An 18865-nucleotide genomic window follows, 5' to 3' on the forward strand; every position below is an offset into this window, starting at 1 on the left:
CAAAAGAATGTATTGTAATGAAAGCACACAGGGGGATGTTATGGAAGGTAGACATACATATCATAATATGTCATTTATGAGGAATCAACCCCAGATTGCTGATGGTCTGTAAAAGGAAAGCTGAACAATGCTAACTTGTGCTCAGCTATGCTTAGCCAGTATAAGCATTGCTTAAATGTAAATTCTAAGCATGAATTAGTGTAGCTAAGCGGATTTGTGCACTGATAAGCAGTGCTTAGCTTCTACCTATCTATTTGACCAGTGCTTAGCTTAGCTTAGCATATTCAAAACCGTCTAATCACAGCAAAGGGCAGGAAATCAGCCATATTTAAACCTCACAGGTGAGAATACAGCTCATAACTGGTTATAGCTCCCCACTGTAGGCACTATGAATGGCGTTGGAAAGGGTGTGCACTTTTGGGTGCAGTGCTGGGGCATACAGGAGTCCTGGGTCATGGTCAGACACCTTGTAAAAAACATGATATGAGACTGCTGCAGGACCAGTACCAAGGCTCCCAATACAAAACGGAGGTCTGGGAAAGTCTTGCCCGCAATCTCACCAGTACCACTGGCATCCCTTGGACTGGTGCGCAGGTCCAGCACCACTTTGCCAAGTTGAAGCGGAGGAAGAGGGAGCTCTTGGTCCAGTGGTTCCAAAATGCATGGCAGAGAGATGTCCCAAGCATGTGTAAGTATTAATATCAATAACTGTTTACCAAAGTCCAGCCTGTGTATGTGATGGATAGGTATGCATAAATGTTTCTCTATCTTCTTAACAGCTCCATTTGAGTGGGCTGTGAACCAGGAAGCCCATGCAGGGAGGCTGCTAAGGCTGCATCGTGAGGCTGGTGAGTAACAATCTAGCTTGTAGTATTCATACCAAATAAATATAAATGAGTAGAATGTCACCGTGCAGTATTAAAAATGGGTATGGTTTGTAGTGAATAAACCAGACAATATTACATATAGGTTATATATAAATAAAACTGTAACTTCCTGTCAATAAAATTCAGAACCATGGACTGGTTGCGTTTATTTTGGTAATGTATGAATTTGAATGTGTACAGGTTGTGCACAGCAACTATAGCTCTGAAAGCATTAAACAATCAAGTCTCATCTGACAAAGTTAGTGCATTTGTAAGGCACATGATTAACTAATATGAAATGTTTCATGCACCAAGATCTGATATCTGAATAGTAATGTTGTTTTAACCACTGTTTTCCACACTGTGCTATGTCAAAATGTATGTATAGGAATGTATGTATAAGAATGTCGTAATTGCAAGGTCAGATTGTACAACCAAGAGAGTACTAGACAGAAAACATTCAAGGAAGAAAGAGTAGTTTCTCAATAGCTTGTTCTGATAAAACACAAAAACTTTTGCTGTATTTTATGGACAAACAGACACGGTTTGAATCCCAGGAGTGGTAGTAAGATGTATGCATAATTTCACCTAGGATTTTGTGAACATGTGTAGAAACAGTCAGGTAGTGTTAAAAGAAATTTCGTCCACAGGTCTGCCAGGTAAGAAATGGTATAAAATAGCTATAAGAAGGCTGTAGTTATAATGTGTCCAACTCCCACAGTCCAACCCCAAGGCTGCAAATGACAGCAAGATAAGTACATACACTGACTAGTCTCCCCCAAGAAATGTTCAAGTGTCATGCTGTCACAGCTACTGGTCTCTGCCGCCAACAACCAGGATGACCGATAGAAATCAAGGCAGAGTATGGTAGTAGCACACACACACACACACACACACACACACACACACACACACACACACACACACACACACACACACACACACACTATGAGTGCACATATGTAACCCTGACTATGTGAATATGGGTAGAAGCAGTCAGGTAGTGTTAACAGAAATTGCCTCCACAGGTCTGCCAGGTAAGAAAAGGTATAAAGTAGCTATAAGAATGTTGTAATTATACACTGTGTACAAATATACCACTGCCCAACCCAAGGCCATAGGTTATTGTAATAATACTTGTAGACTAATGATTAGAGCAATGATTATTAAAGCTGTGCTCACTGCAAGAATGTACATTTGTTAATTGACATCTCTCTCTCTGTCCCCAACCTTATCTTCATCAGTAATCTAAACACATAAATAAATGGGTATGTTTTTCACAAAACCTACCATTAGGACATGTGTCCTATTGCTCTACAAATATTGGAATCTTTTCCAATTAATGTTCCCTGTGCAAATACTATCATTGGTGGCCTGTTGCAATCAATGTAACCTGTATGCCGGTGTAATGCCCACTGTGGTTACATATATGCATGTGTTCTGTTTGCTATGCAAATGTTCCAAATCTGTTGTTTTGGTTTAATGGGAATACTCATGCATGCTGTTATAACTAATCATGGAATGTGTTTTGCATGACTAACCAACATGTTTTAAAACTGCAACACCATAGCATGCCTGGGAAGGCTGATCCTGCCTCATCTGGCCATGGCACCAGGCCCCAGTATGTCTGGGACTCACGCCGGGACCTCCTTGTCCAATGGTCCTGCGCCATCTTTGGGTGGAAACACCTGAGGGGATGGGGCTCACCCCCCTCGGGTGCAGGTGTGGACAGGATCCTGTCATCCAATGCCAGGTCCATGGTCTGGTGCATAGGGAGCTCCACAAAGAATTGGGAAATCTGCTACATCAGCTTGAGGGCTGCATGGCACATTTAGAGGGTTAGCCTGCCCCTCCTGCTCAGCCCCCAGTGCAGCCACCTTTGGGGCCGTGAAGGTGCAGTGGTGACTGCCCATGACCCCAGTTCCCACTGTATCCATTTGGGGGCTCGTGGGCTTCCGATTACCAAACAACCCTCCCTGTCCAAGGTGTTTAGCCCCCACATATGTCAAACACTGGCCATGTATACTGTCTTGTCTGTCTTCCTACCCAACCTACCTCTCCAAATATACCTACTATCTTTCCCCAACATCCCACTCTCACCTTAAAAAAATGGGGGCAATCTGTTCCCAAAATAAAAATGCCGCCCCATACAAAGCTGTCGATTTCGTACACGTCCACTGGACACATATAATCTGGTCTAATTGGCTTCACAACACATTATTGTTGTCCTCACCCCTCTCTCAGGGGTTTGAGTGACCAAATTTACCTCCAAATTCAGTATATATGCACAGCTGTTGCTGCAGAAGGAATGGACAGCTATGGAAATTCCCTACACCCATCCTGAGCATTCCTAGCTATCTTTCATATTGTTTTTCCCTCTTCATGCCGCCTTTTTCACCACTTTCCTATTACCCCTTTTTTCTTTTCTGTTAAAGAAATTAGCATGAAGGTAAGCAGGAGTAAGCAGTAGTAAGCAGGACTACACCTGTTTGCATGGTGCTAAGTGATGCCTACACAGATTAAGCACTTTTAAGGATAACTATATGTAAGCATAGTTAACCGGAAGTTAGCATAGCTTACCTCCATGCAAACCCGCAGAAACCCGCTTACAACTGCTTAAAAGAGCATTAATCACACTGTAACCATCAGCCCTTGTTCTTCCCAGCAACAAAACAATCATCACTTCCACGTCTTGAACACAGGACCCTGCACACCATAACCACAGCAATTTACCACTAAACCATCGGAGCTGTAGATATGTCTGATGTTTTTTCAAACATATCATTCAGTAAAATCATTTCTGAAGGGAAAAGGTTTGTTAAAATTAGTCACATTTTGTACATATATATGTGTATGGAGATACACACACACACACACACACACACACACACACACACACACACACACACACACACACACACACACACACACACACACACATACACACACACACACATATATATATATATATATATATATATATATATACATGTGTATACATATTGTTGGGAGGGTGGCTTAATGGTTAAGGTGTTTGCCTTACAAACACAAAGTGCAGGGTTTGAGTCTCACAAGGGATAATTGGCTAGGCTTAAAATGGCTCGCAAGGGCAGTTAGCTTAGTATTAATCTATGAACCTATCAACCTATGAAAAGTAAATAAATACATATACATATATATATATATATATATATATATATATATATATATATATATATAAATATATATATATATCTCTGTATGTACCTAAAACTATATATATATATATATATATATATATATATATATATATATAGAGAGAGAGAGAGAGAGTGCAGTCGGACATCATGTCCATACTCTGAACCTCTTACAACAACAAATCTGTCCAAAGGCTGTCAAAATGGGGGTCAATGGGCCCAAACTAGGGAACTCTTTTAAATATTGCCCTTATCCCTCCCTTCCCAGCAGCAACTGCTCTGCCTTGCAACAAAATAATAAGTCCTGCCAAGTCTAGAATCCAGGGCACTGTAAACTACAATCAAAGCAATGTACCATTACACCATCTGAGCTCTATAGAACAGTGATGATTTTCCAAACATATCAGTTAGTACAGTCATTCAACAGTAGGGGAAGGAGTCTGTAGAATCAGTCAGGTTCTCTATATATACATGTATATATGTATGAAGATGCATATATGTGGGCAAATCTATACATAATATATATATATATATATATATATATATATATATATATATATATATATATATATAGTGAGATATACATCTAAATGTATATATATGCATACACACACATATATATAGAAAGGTGAATAAATGCACATATATATATATATATATATATATATATATATATATAGAACCAGAGCAAAAACCTTCCAAAGACTGCTGGATAAAAATGTAAAATCCTTTAATGGATGAATGTTCAGGATATAAAACCACTGTAAAAATCACTTTTGAGTGCTTTCATATACCTTCTTTGGTGAACTTCTTCAGAACTGAAGAAGTTCACCAAAGAGGGTGTATATATATACAATTAACCATAGGCAAGACTGCTCTGCAAATTGTAGCATGTTACAGGCCACCCTCACAAACTCAGGAACCTCACATGGCCTTCCTGAAAACACTAGAGGGGATAAATGTATCACCAAACACCATCATACTAGGTGACTTCAATTACCCTAATATAGACTGGGAACACTACTCAAGCCCAAACACCCTAGCCCAAAAGTTCCTGGAATTCATAAACTCAAATGCCATGGAACAACTAGTCACCATCCCCACAAGAGGAGAAAACATACTTGATCTCATCATCACGAACATGGGAGCACAATGTTCAACACCGGAAGTATACCCCTCACTGGTGAGATCAGATCACAAACTAATCTCGCTGGAGGTCCTCATCCCACCCCACCTGAAATAAAAAAGACCACAGTAAAGAACTTCTGAAAGCCGACTTCACACTTCTAAAGACTAGTGTGGTCTCCTTTAAGGCCCCGAGCGGAGGAAAACAGTACTCAAGCTGCTGAATCACTTACAAATGCCTTCTACCAGCACCTGCAGGACTGCATGGATAAGGCAATCCCAAGCAAAACAAAGACTCTTTGTACCAGCAGCGTCCAGTCTGGTGGACCCCAGCCATAAACAAACTCTACAACAAAGGAGGAAGCTACTACAAGATAGAGCAAAATCCTTAAAGGCAAGACACCCTTGATCACTATAAGTAAAAACTAAGAGCTCTCATAAAATCATCCAAAGCAAATTTTGAGAGAAAAATAGCTAAAGACTCAAAAGACAATCATAAGGCCTTCTTTAGCTATGTTAGAAACCTGGCAGGAAACTCCCAGATATGCTCAGAACCAGTTCAAAATGATGTGAAGATTACTGATCCTACAGACATTGCCAACATACTGGCTGACAGGTTCAGTGCAAACTTCTCCCCTCCCAAAAAGGAGATATCTATACCAAGCGATTGCAGCCCCAAACATCTCCAACGCCAGTGAGAACTGCTCTCCAAAGCAAAAACACAGCATCCATGGGACCTGATGGTGTCCCCGGCTGTGTGCTCCACGAACTCAATGAGGAATTAAACCCACAGCTAGGACAGCTGTTTAATCATAGTCTTACCTCTGGATACGCACCCAGGAGTGGCACTGCAACTGTGGTCCCACTTCACAAAGGCGGTGCCTCCACCGACCCTGGAAATTACCGCCCATTAGCTTGACAAGCCTTATCTGCAAAGCCATGGAGAGGATCATAATGGACCTCATAAATAAAGACATAGGGAATTTGCAGACTTTGGCTCCATCCAGTTTGGCTTTGTCAAAGGCAGATCATGCCTTCTAAACTTGGTTGACTTTTTCAAACAGTCACCAAAGCCATTGATGAGGAAAGGCAGTCCATACAGCCTACCTCGATCTGGCGAAGGCCTCGATACAATACCACTCGGGTATCATTGAAAAACTCATCAGCTTAAATGTTAACCCATACATCACAAGATGGGTTGCAAACTGGCTGAGTGACAGAACCCACAGGGTCAGAGTTGCTGGCGCCATGTCAGACTCAAAGCCTGTCACAAGTGGTGTACCACAGTGCTCAGTCCTGGGCCCACTCTTGTTTGGCATCTACTTTTCTGAAGTACAAGCAAACACAGGAGGGTTATGGCTGACAAAGTTTGCAGATGACTGCAAACTGGACGCCATAGTAGAAAACACATCTGACACAGATATCCTTCAGAAGGGTCTCACAGAACGGATAACTGGTGCCAGAGCCATGGCCTAAAGTTAAATGCCAAAAATGCATAGTCATACCCTTGGGAAAAACAAGGTTACCCTAGCTACCAAATAGGTGGCAATCCACTGAGCACAGAAGAAGTTATCAGGGACCTGGGGACCCAGGTTGATAGTAGTCTGTCATTCGACACCCATGTAGCTAAAGTAGTTAGGAAGACCTTCTACATTGCCCACCTTATCATGAAGGGATTCTCATCTAGATCAAGGGAGGTCATAGTCTCCTATACTCATCACTCATCAGACCAATGATTGAGTACAATGCCCCATTCGAATGTATCTGACCCGACACTTGCAGCAGCTGGAGAGGCCACAAAAGTTCCTCACCAAAGGATAAAGGGTCTCAAACATCTGTCCTATGCTGCCCGACTGAAAGAACTCCAGCTCTTTTCAGTCGCTTGCTCAGAGGTGACCTTTGCCTAACATACAAGGCCATGTCAAACCCAGATTTGATGAATATGCTTCACCTCTAAAAAATCTAGATCCATCAGTGCCACAAGGGAGACTTAAACCTCGACACGGCTATTAATAGACGTGCTGGAGGATAGATTCATCACCCAAAGACTCCCTACGCTGTGGAATAAAAAGGTATATGTGAGGCAGAGCACCGCTGGCCTTGTTCAAGAGAAATCTTGACCAATGGATGGGAGATCGCAGATATACCCCAGGGATTACCTCAGTGTCACTGCTCAACAGAGGCACAGCAAAATAATGGGTATAGTTCCACATACTAAAGGGGTGGCGTAAGCCACAAAACTATGGGCTAGGCTTGTAATGCCTCGGGCAGATAGCCTAGTATGAACCTATGAACCTATGAACCTATATATATATAGGTTCATAGGTTTATACTAGGCTATCTGCCCTAAGGCATTTATAAGCCTAGCCCACAGTTATGTGGCTTACGTCACCCCTTATGTTAGAGATAATGTGCCCATTAGTTTGTTGTGACTCTGTCCAGCAGTGACACGGAGATGATTCGGGTAAACCTACGATCTCCCATCCACCGGTCAAGATTTCTCTTGAACAGAGCCAGCGAGGTGCTCTGCCTCACATGGACCGGGATTTTATTCCACAGCATGGGGAGTCTCTGGGTGATAAATCTATCCCTCCAGCACGTCCTATTGATATCCGTGCTAAGGTTTAAGTCACTTGCTCTAGTGGTTCTGGTGGATTTGGATTTTTTGAGGTGGAGCATGTTCATTAATTCCGGGTTGGTCATGGCCTTGTATATCAGGCACAGGTCACCTCTGAGCAAACGGTATGCAACTGAATAGAGTTGGAGTTTCTTCAGTCTGGTAGTATATGACAGGTTTTGGAGTCCCTTTATCCTTTTGGTGAGGAACTTTTGGGGTCTCTCCAATTGCTGCAGGTGTCGGCTGAGATACATCCCGAATGGGGCATTGTACTCGATCATTGGTCTGATAAGTGAAGAGTACAGGGGAACAATGACCTCACTTGATCTGGATGTGAATCCCTTCATGATCAGATGGGCAATGTAGAAGGTCTTTCGAACCACTTTAGCAACGTGAGTGTCAAATGAGAGGCCACTGTCAACCTGAGTACCCAGGTCCCTGATAACCTCTTCTGTGCTTAGTGGGTTGCCACCTATATGGTAGCTTGGGGTTACCTTGTTTTTCCCGAAGGGTATGACTATACACTTTTTATGCTTAACTTCAGGCCATGGCTCTGGCACCAGCTATCAGTTTCGTGAGACCCTCTGAAGGATGTCTGTGTCCGATGTACTATCCACTATGGCACCCAGTTTGCAGTCATCCGCAAACTTTGTCAGCCATAGTCCTCCTATGTTTGCCTGTACTTCTGAGAAGTAGATGCCGAACAATAGAGGGCCAAGGACTGATTCCTGTGGGACACCACTTGTAACCGCTTGGAGTCTGACATGGCTCCAGCAACTCTAACACTGTGGGTTCTGTCCTTTAGCCAGTTTGCAACCCATCTTGTGACATATGGGTTTACATTTAAGCTGGTAAGTTTTTCTATGATACCCGAGTGGGTATTGTGTCGAAAGCTTTGCAAGGTCAAGGTAGGCTGTATGGACTGCCTTTCCTCATCAATGGCCTTGGTAACTGTTTCAAGAAGTCGACCAAGTTCAAAAGGCAAGATCTGCCCTTGACAAAGCCAAACTGGGTTGGTCCAAGGTCTGCAAGTCCCCTATGTCCTTGTTTATGAGTTCCATTATGATCCTCTCCATAGCTTTGCAGACCAGGCTTGTTAAGCTTATGGGCGTAATTACCAGGGTCCGTGAGGCACCGCCTTTGTGGAGTGGGACCACAGTTGCCGTGACGCCACTCCTTGGGCACATATCCTGTGGTAAGGCTAAGATTAAACAGCTGCCTCATGCGGGTTTAGTTCTTCATTGAGTTCATGTAGCACACAGCCGGGGACACCATCTGGTCCCATTGATGCTGTGTTTTAGCTTTAGAGAGAGCAGCTTTCACTGCGCATTTGAGATGTCTGGGAGGCTACACTCAGTTGGGATAGTTATCTCTCCTTTGGGGAGAGGGGTGAAGTTTGCTGAACCTGTCTGCCAGTATGTTGGCAATGTCTGTGGTTCAGTGATTTTGTATCATTTTGGACTAATTCTGAGCATATCTGGGAGTTTCCACCCAGGTTTCTGACATAGCTGAAGAAGGCCTTATGATTGTCTTTGAATCTATGGCAATTTTTTTCTCAAAGTTGGCCTTGGATGATTTTATGAGGGATCGTAGTTTCTTGCTAGTACTGATCAAAGATGCCTTCCTTTTGGGATTTTGCTCTATCATGTAATAGCTTTCTCCTCTTATTGTAAAGTTTGTTTATGGCTGGGGTCCACCAGACTGGACGTTGCCTGGTGGAAAGAGTCTTGGTTTTATTTGGGATTGCCTGATCCATGCAGTCCTGAAGGTGTTCATAGAAGGCATTTGTAAGGGCTTCCGCAGCTTGGGTTGTGGTTTCCATTGGCTTGGGGGCCTTGAAGGATACCACACCTGTCTTGAGTAGTGTGAAGTTTGCTTTAGAGAAGTTCTTCACTGTGGTCTTTTTTGTTTGGGGTGGGGCGGATGTGGATTTCTAGTGAGATTAGTTTATGATCTGATCTCACCAAAGAGGGATATACTTCCAGTGTGGAGCATTTTGTCCCCATGTTTGTGATGATGAGATCTAGTATATTTTCTCCTCTTGTGGGGACGGTGACTAGTTGTTCCATGGCATTTGAATTTATGAACTACAGGAACCTTTGGGCTAGAAAGTTGGGGCTTGAGTAATGTTCCCAGTCTATATTCGGGTAGTTGAAGTCACCCAATATGATGGTGTTTAGTGATACATTTATACCCTCCAGTGTCTTCAGGAAGGCTGTGTGGGTTTCCTGAGTTTGAGAGGGTGGCCTGTAGCATGCTACAAATTGTAGAGCAGTTTTGTCTATGGTTAATTGCACCTGGATGGTTTCCGATGCTTCGTGCGTAGCCACCAACCTGGAGGTGTGGGTATCCTTGATGAATATGGATACACCTCCTTTTGTGGTATGGTCCGGTTTTGGGGCGGAACGCATGATATGAGGTAAAACCTGATAGTGCCGGGGTGCTCTCAGGAGCCTTGAACCAGGTTTCAGTCACAGCACAGACATCGATGTTCTCCATACTGAGAAGGGCCTCAAGTGCGTGCATTTTGAGATTTAGACTTCTGGCATTGAGCAGCATTACCCTTAGTTTCTTCCCGTTTTTGTCTTCTAGGGTGGTAGGTTTAGAATTTGAGCCTTGCCTAAAAAAGGCACTATGGGGGTGGCAAGAGCCTTAGCCAATATCCGGAATCCCAGGGGTGACAGGTGCAAGCTATCCCTTGCGAAGCAACGTGGCTTGTCAAGCATGTCATCCCAAGCAGACAGACACTGGATCCCCTTTGAATGACACCAGAAATTAAGCCAATTGTTAAAGCTGATCATCTTGTCACTATATTGTGGCATCATTCGTGGTGAAGGAAGGATACTGCTCAGGGTCAGGGTCATACCTGCCTGGGCTACATAATCAGAGAGCTCCTCTATGTCTCTTTTCATGTAGTCCAGGGAGTGCGTCTCAGGTCGTTCACACCAGCATGGACAATGACTGTGTCATACTTGTACTTGCCATGGAGTGACCTGAGTGCTTGTGTTATGTGGCGGATTCTAGCCCGATAGGCAGCTTACCGTGACCTACACCTTGTTCAGCCTGGTGAGTGGGACGCCAGTGTGTCTGACTATGGAGTCACCTATGACAAGTATGTTTGGTGTTGTATTTGGCCTTAAGGGCAGTGACTGCTTTGCACACTGATTTTGTTTTTATGTGTTGTTTGTGTGGTGTCTTGAGTTTGCAGTTGCTTGGGTGTCTGCTTTGGAGGCCTTTGCTGTTTAGGTAAATTTTTACTCAGAGCCTCCGAGTATGTCTTAGTGTGTTTATGTGTTTGATTCAGTGGTGTGGTTGAGTTATGTGAGACTTGTATTGTGGTGTGTGTAGTTGCCTTCTCCTCCTGCCTGGTCTTGCCAGTCCTGAGTTGAGAGAGCTCAGCCTCCAGTTTGGCTAAATAGCTGCATCTCTGCAAGTGTTAGTGTTATGTGGGAGGAGGAGAGGGTTGTCCGTGTACATGAGGCAATTGTAACATTGCCTCAGAATTCCCAGATTCACCAACTGGGCAGGAGAGGACGCCAGCATCTGACCCTTCGACATGCTAGAAAGAATTATGAGTTGGTATGAGACAGAAAAGTAGAGGGCTTAGCAGGGAAGTGGGCACTCCTGGGGGGTTTTGCAAGTGAGGGATTTGTATAATATAGGAATGCTTGACCTGCAAAGAAAATGCTTATAAGACAAGGGATATGCTTTTAAGACAAGTGCTGAGCTTTTTGAGAAGAAAAAGCTATTAGGAACAAGTGCTGTGCTTTTTAGTGAAGGTGTAAACTGTTTAGGTTCCTAACAGAGCAGTTCTAAGGGAAAAATTGAAGAACAGACCTTATGGAGCCAGAAAAAGTTTAACCTTGTTAAACCGGCAGCCGATGCTGCTCTAGTGGCAACTCCGCTAAATCGCTAAAGCACGTTAAGTGCTTGATAGCAGGGGCTGGAAAGAAGCAGGAACAGACCCAAAACGGACAATAAAACTACAGTTATATATATATATATATATATATATATATATATATATATATATATATATATATATATATATATATATATATATAAATATATATATATATATATATATATATATATATATATATATATATATATATACATATACATATACATATACCTAAGTTTATAACAGCTACAAACACATGCAATCTGAGGGTCATGTTGCTGCACCCTAGAAGTCTACATCTGAAAATGCATTCACAGGAAGTATTCCTTAAAATGGGGAACAATGACATCTGTGCTATAACAGAGACCTGGTTAAAGGCAGCAGGAAGCACACCTGCACTATCAGCCTATAATGTTTTGCTGCAGAACTTGGACTGAAGCTACAAAGGTGGTGGTATTTCCATATTCATAAAGGATGCACACACTTCCAGAGTGGTAGTTCAACATTATGCATCACAGATCCTGCAGGTGTAGCTAACATTGGGTAAGACAGTGGTTCAAGTTGTAGCCTGCTATATGTCCTCAAACATGTCCCAAGACTCACACTGCATGTCCCTAAACACCCTGGAGAGTATTATTGTCCAGCCTAACACTCTCCTACTGGTTGACTTCAACTACCCCACCATTAACTGGGAAAGATGCTCATGTACTGAAGCACTTGCCCATCACATCGACCTGGTCCTTACTAATATGGGCGACTGTTGCTATACACCAATAGTCAAGTCCTCCCTTGTTAGATCTGACCACAAAGTAATCACCTTTGGAATTCCACAGCCCTCCCATCCCCCTGCACAGGTAACCACCATGAAAAGCCTTTCCAAAGCTAACTTTGGCCTCCTAAAAACAGAGACTAACTTCACAGCAGCCATGCAAATGGAGACTAGTTGCATGACTGCTGAATCAAACAACAATGCATTATGAGCACGTACACAAATGCATGGATACCACCATACCCAATAGAACCAAGACCCTCACCTCTAAAAAAAAGGAAGCCAATCTGGTGGTCCCCGGCCATAAAGAAACTGTTCAACAAAAGGAGGAAACTGATACTGAATAAGGTGAAGCCCCAAGACTGGAACAAACCCTTATCAGCCTCAGTTAAAAGTTGAGATCCCTCATCAAATACTACAAAGCTAGCTGTGAAAACAGAATTGGATCACATAGTAAAGACAACCACAAGGCCTCATACAGCCAACAAATCTCCATGACACTACCAAGATTTGCTCTGCGCTATTGGACAATGGTACCTCCTAGACTGAGCCAACAAATATTGCCAATATACTGGCTGACATATTGAGTGCAAACATTACCCCTATCTCCCCCCCAAAAGACCAATCACAATACCAGTACACTGCCAGGCACCCAGTATTACTGCTGCACATGTTAAAACACCACTGTCCAAAGCCAGGAATACAGCTTCTATGAGACCTGACAATATCCCTGGCTGTGTTCTACATGAACTACAGAGTGACCTGGCACCTCACCTGTGTGCCCTGTTCAATCACAGCCTCACCTCAGGCTTTGTCCCTACGCAATTGTGCACTGCTACAGTCACCCCTCTCCATAAAGGAGGTGCGACTACAGACCCTGAGAACTACTGCCCCAACAGCCTGACAAGTCTGTTATGCAAAGCTATGGAATGCATCATCATGCACCTAATAGACAGGGATATGGGAATCTGCAGACTCAGGATCCCACACAGTATAGTTTTGTGAATGGTATGTCATGTCTGCTCAATAAACCCGGTCAACATTTTGAAGTAAGTCACCTGAGCTGTGGATGAAGGCAAGGTGGCACATACAGCCTACCTTGATCTGGCCAAAGCCTTTGCTAACATTCCCCACTCAGGAATCATGCAAAAACTCAGTAAGCTAGGCATCAACCCCTATATCACTAGGTGGGTTGCAAACTGGGTCACAGATAGAACTCCCAGTGTGAATGTAACTGACTCCAAGTCAGACTGCTGAGCAGTCATAAGTGGAGTCCCACAGGGTTCTGTCCGGGGTCCTCTCATGTTTGGTATCAACTTACCTGAAGTCCATGCCAACATGAAGGGACTCTGGCTGACAACGTTTGCAGACAATTGCAAGTTGGGAGCTATTATTAACCACCCATGTGATGCTGGCATCCTACAGAAAGGCCTCACTGAGACCAATGACTGGTGGCAGAGCAATGGCCTTAAGCTCAATGTTAAAAAATATGTAGTCATCCCCTTTGGGAAAAAAACCTGTTCCCATTAATTACCACATCTATGGTAGGCCCCTGAACATAGACAATGCTATAAGAGATCTGGGTACACAGGTTGACAGCAATGTCTCTTTTGACCACTACATTGTCACTGTGATCAGAAAGTCCTTCTGTGTGGCATATCTCAGTACTAATGCATTAGCATCCAGGAAGGAAGAGGTCATTGTCCCCCTGTACTCTTATTGACAGTGACACAGTTTGTTTCAGCATACATATTCTGATGGATGTGAGGTAGGTAAATGTAATGTATGTCTTCATTTTCTGACAGCAATCATATCATCTCAGTGATTAACCAGAAAAATGAGAATAATCTGTAAAACAGACCAGAAATATAATCAATAAACCTGGACATCCTGAAATAATCCAGCCAGTTGAGAGGTATGCTCATAACCTCTTACTGCAATGAATCTGGACCAAGGCTGACAAAGTGGTGGGTGGAAGCCATGAAAGTTGGGATGTATCTGCAGTATTGGTGTAGATAAGCTAACACAATTACTGTAGTAACACTCTCTTGTATGCTGTAACATATATTTAGTAAAATAGCACAAGTAATTGAAATAGGAAATCTGCTATGGGTAATTACACATGTATTTGCAAATATATCCAGCACTACAAGGATGTAACAGCACTGACAAACAGACACCAGTGTGAAGGTGCATACCCACAACCAATATCACCACTGTTATAGTCACATACCAGTAAGTCAAGTGAACAGTAGAGTATACAGACTGTGTGAACAAATACATCATTGTTTTCCACTCACACACTAGCCCTACATATACAGTCCCAATTCTCAGTGTAGTCTGAACCTGGCCTTGGTACAGGACATGTCTCAGTCTGTCCCTACAAACACATACAGCCAATAGCTCAGCAGAAACTGGAGCAGCATGCACAGTCAGATAAAGAAGGAGCCATAACACTTACATCCACCCCCTCCATACACAGCCCAAATAACATGTACACATGATGTGTACACAATCCTGACAGTCTATAAACAATGGCCAGACATACACAGACCTCTCACATGTACAGTTCACCTCAGAATGTACAGGCTCAGGACACATATCTATGGCCTCTTTCCTGACATGTCTGTGGGTCTACTACATCACTGGGATAGTAGCAGGAATGAAGGCAAGAAATAATTATACTAAATACGTCTGAGCTTCATTGACATCTGGACAAAGCCTGACATCATTTGGGGATAGAGGTACAAACACAGGGGTAGACTGGACATGTTGCTGTTATACATTGAGACAGTAGCAGATGTTACTGGGTTTGTTGTAACATATCCTTTATGAGGAATATGAAGTCAGTAATATCAATAGAAGTGAGTATTTATTGACTGCATTCCCCAGAGTCCACGACTGATTTACCAAGGACACCAACTGTCTGGGGAACAGACAAAACATAACAGGCAAACATGGGGCCAGTCTGTGGACAGTGTGGCAGTGGAGAGGTATGTCAGAGACATATCACTGTCAGTCGTGAAGTCCCTCACTAAATGCATGTCCACACAAACCCTGTCAATCTATCAATCCACCATGTGTATAACAGCACTGATGACACAGAATCTGTTCACAATTCTGGGGATATGTCCCCCATGTTATTGGGCTGTGTCCGCATGTCCTGTCCTGTGACATATTGCCAACTACTGTATGTGAATCTGTAGCCCACCACCTCTGTAATGTCCCTCACACAGGCAAGGGAAAGGGGCAAGGCCCACATTAAGGAATGTCACATATGTTGGAACTAGCAGCAGTGTCCAGGCCCACAGCACAATACTATGTGGGCACCTAGATAGTTGTATGGCCTTAGTAATACCTGATATCTGCACATCTGTACAGAGGACAGACAGAAAGTTGATAGCCAACAGGTTATGCATTATGATGAATGTTTTGAAGGATAAAAATCTGAAACTAAAAGGTATGCCATTACTACATGACAGCTGTCCTCAATGACATGTCCAAAAAACATAGTAGTCTACAGTTAATATCATAATATCATATCAGTATCCAATAGGAGATACATAAAAACATGCAGCTCAAACACCAATAACAAGATAGTTAGTACTCAGAGTCCCAGCTTTGCAGTAGGGATGTATGGCTCAAGTACTACAATCTGCAATCTACGTTTACTTGGAAAAGCACTGTTAAAAGTACTAACTTAATAATACAATATGTGTTAAACTATTTTTGTCAACCCCCCTGGTGTAACATGCAAGTGCGACTGCATATAACCTGGGATACTGCCCATGTATAAAACAAATAAAAAAAAAAAAAAAAGATTGTGGTACTACCCATGTATACCCAAGTGTCCCATACAGTATAGTCAAACCCCTTGCTACTGTAATGGCAGCACATAGAAGCATGTTATGTACAGGAAATTAAATACACTTATTAAATATGTCATTATCCTGATATTTTCTCAAACATACCCTACTTTAAAGGCAGTTTACAATAGGGAAGAGACACTGTGCAATTAGGAAGGATTGGTATCTACAAATATATATATCTGAAAAGAAACATATACATAAAGAGAGAGAGAGAGAGAGAGATGTAGGGATATGCATATATGTGCATAACAATATATAGATATATTACCAATAAATACTGTGGTGTATATATATATATATATATATATATATATATATATATATATATATATATATATATATATATATGCTTGAAATATTGCTGTTATACACTGAGAAAGTTGCTGGTATTACAGGGTTTGTTGTAACATATATTTTCTGAGGGATATAAAGTCAGAAAAACAAATGGTTGTTAGCATTTACTGATTGCAATCACCAGAGTATGCCACTGATTTGCCAAGGAGAGCACCTGTCTGGGGAACAGACCAAACATAACAGGCTAACCTCTCGCCATTATGTGGATAGCCCTACAGTTGAGAGCTATGCAGAGACAGAACTTTGTCAGACTGAAACCCATCCAGAAGTAGCATAGTCAGACAAACCCTGTTAATCTAGCAATATTACAAACATATAACAGCAATATTCACATTCTGCTCCTAAGTCTTGAACATTCTCCACCATTTATTTGGCTTGTCTCCACAAGTCTTCTTGTAAGAGGTATTAGCTCACACACCTCCAGGATGTCTTCCTCACAGATAAGGGAAAGGGCCAACGCCCGCATGGAGTACTCAATTATAGGAGTGTGTTGCCATGACATTGGTTATTGGAAGAACTACACAGCTGCGCTGCATGCAATTAGCAAGTGGGGAAGACCAATTGGTGCACAAGCCATCACTGGGTCATGAGCATCACCTGGAAAAGCCATGCTGCCACCTATTCAAACCAACTCTATCCCTGTAGTGCAGAGAGAGAGAAAGAGCGAGAGAGAGAGAGAGAGAGAGAGAGAGAGAGAAAACAAATAAAAACAAAAACCGGAAAACAGAAAAGAGAGGGAAAAAAAGTATGTGAAACATGTAAGCATGTAATTGAATGTAGTACTTGGTCTGTAATAAAGGGAAAAATGATTTGGAAGAATATATGTCCCAACAAGACTTGCTGTACTAATGTCCTGCTGAACAGCTGCTATGGCCATAGCATCTGGCCCTGTCTGCAGTGAGAGAGATCACAGCCATACCTCTCAACTGTACAGATCTTCACAGAATGTCCACATTTTCCCATCATAGCTTTTTGTCTGTTCCTCCTGAAATTTGTACTTTTCTGGAAAATAGCTGAGGATTGAAGTCATTAAGTAATGACAAACACTTGAGTTTAAGACTCCACATCCTTAAGAATATTCACGGTAATGCAAAATGTATTATTCTACCAACACCCTAAGTCTGTAACAGGAATATTTAAAATCTGTCCCTAGTTATCCCCCATCATTTTAGATATTGTCCAGATGTGATAAGAGGTTGCGATGTAGGATCACAGCTCAGGAGCTTGACTCACCCTGGGAAAGGACAGCTGACATATTACAACCACTGTGGTGTCTGGCAAACAGTTGTGACTGTGCCACTGCTAGGCCATTTTAATGGGATGTTGTCCATATCCATATGTTACCTGTGAATATGAGTATGACACATGCTTGTCTTGTAAAGCTAAGAAACCTATATAGGGCATGTTCATAGTAAAGTACTGTTGCAGATGTGTATTGAACTGCATGTGATATATTGAATAAATAACATTCAACCATACAGTGTTCTGCGGGACAATAAGCACAGTTGTGACTGATATCTGTAGTCACATACACATATAGTTGTGTTATGTTAGCCAAACCATTGGCACGTCTGTAAGCAATGACAACGTAACATAATAGCCTACTTATGACTGTTGGACATCTTTCAGGTTATCACAGTGATGTCAAAGCCTACTATGCAATCAACTTTCTAATGTATGGTGCAGCTATATTAATACAGTATCAATACTGATATCCATTTTGTCACCCATTTATGTGTGCCATTATCCAGAAGTCCTGCTATAACAGGTTGAGAAGTATGATTGAGTAGCAAGACTGTAAATACAATGTGCCATACTAACCTAGAACAGAAATGTATACCAGGCATCCCCTGAGTGCATGTATGTATGAGTATGTTCAGCTGGAAGGCACAAAACTAATAACATGGGTTTCAAGCAGTCAGATAAATAGGTTGTGCATGCTGCACATGTGTAATATCAGTGTCAGTGCATACAACAGACATAAATGTGTACAGCTACTGGTTGTTGCATTGCCCTGACACTGATATGGGTACTATAGTAGGCATGATTATCAAGTAGTCATCGGAGAAGTGTCCAACTGTGTTATGACCCTCTGTCCATGCTTACCACTAACAGCTATATCAACACCTATATACAGTAGATATCAAAAGTGTACACACCCCTGTTGGAATGCCAGGTTTGTGTG

The sequence above is a fragment of the Protopterus annectens genome, chromosome 1.part0, assembly GCF_019279795.1.
Source record: "Protopterus annectens isolate FY-2018-M chromosome 1.part0, PAN1.0, whole genome shotgun sequence".
In the NCBI taxonomy this organism is placed as follows: Eukaryota; Metazoa; Chordata; order Ceratodontiformes; family Protopteridae; genus Protopterus; species Protopterus annectens.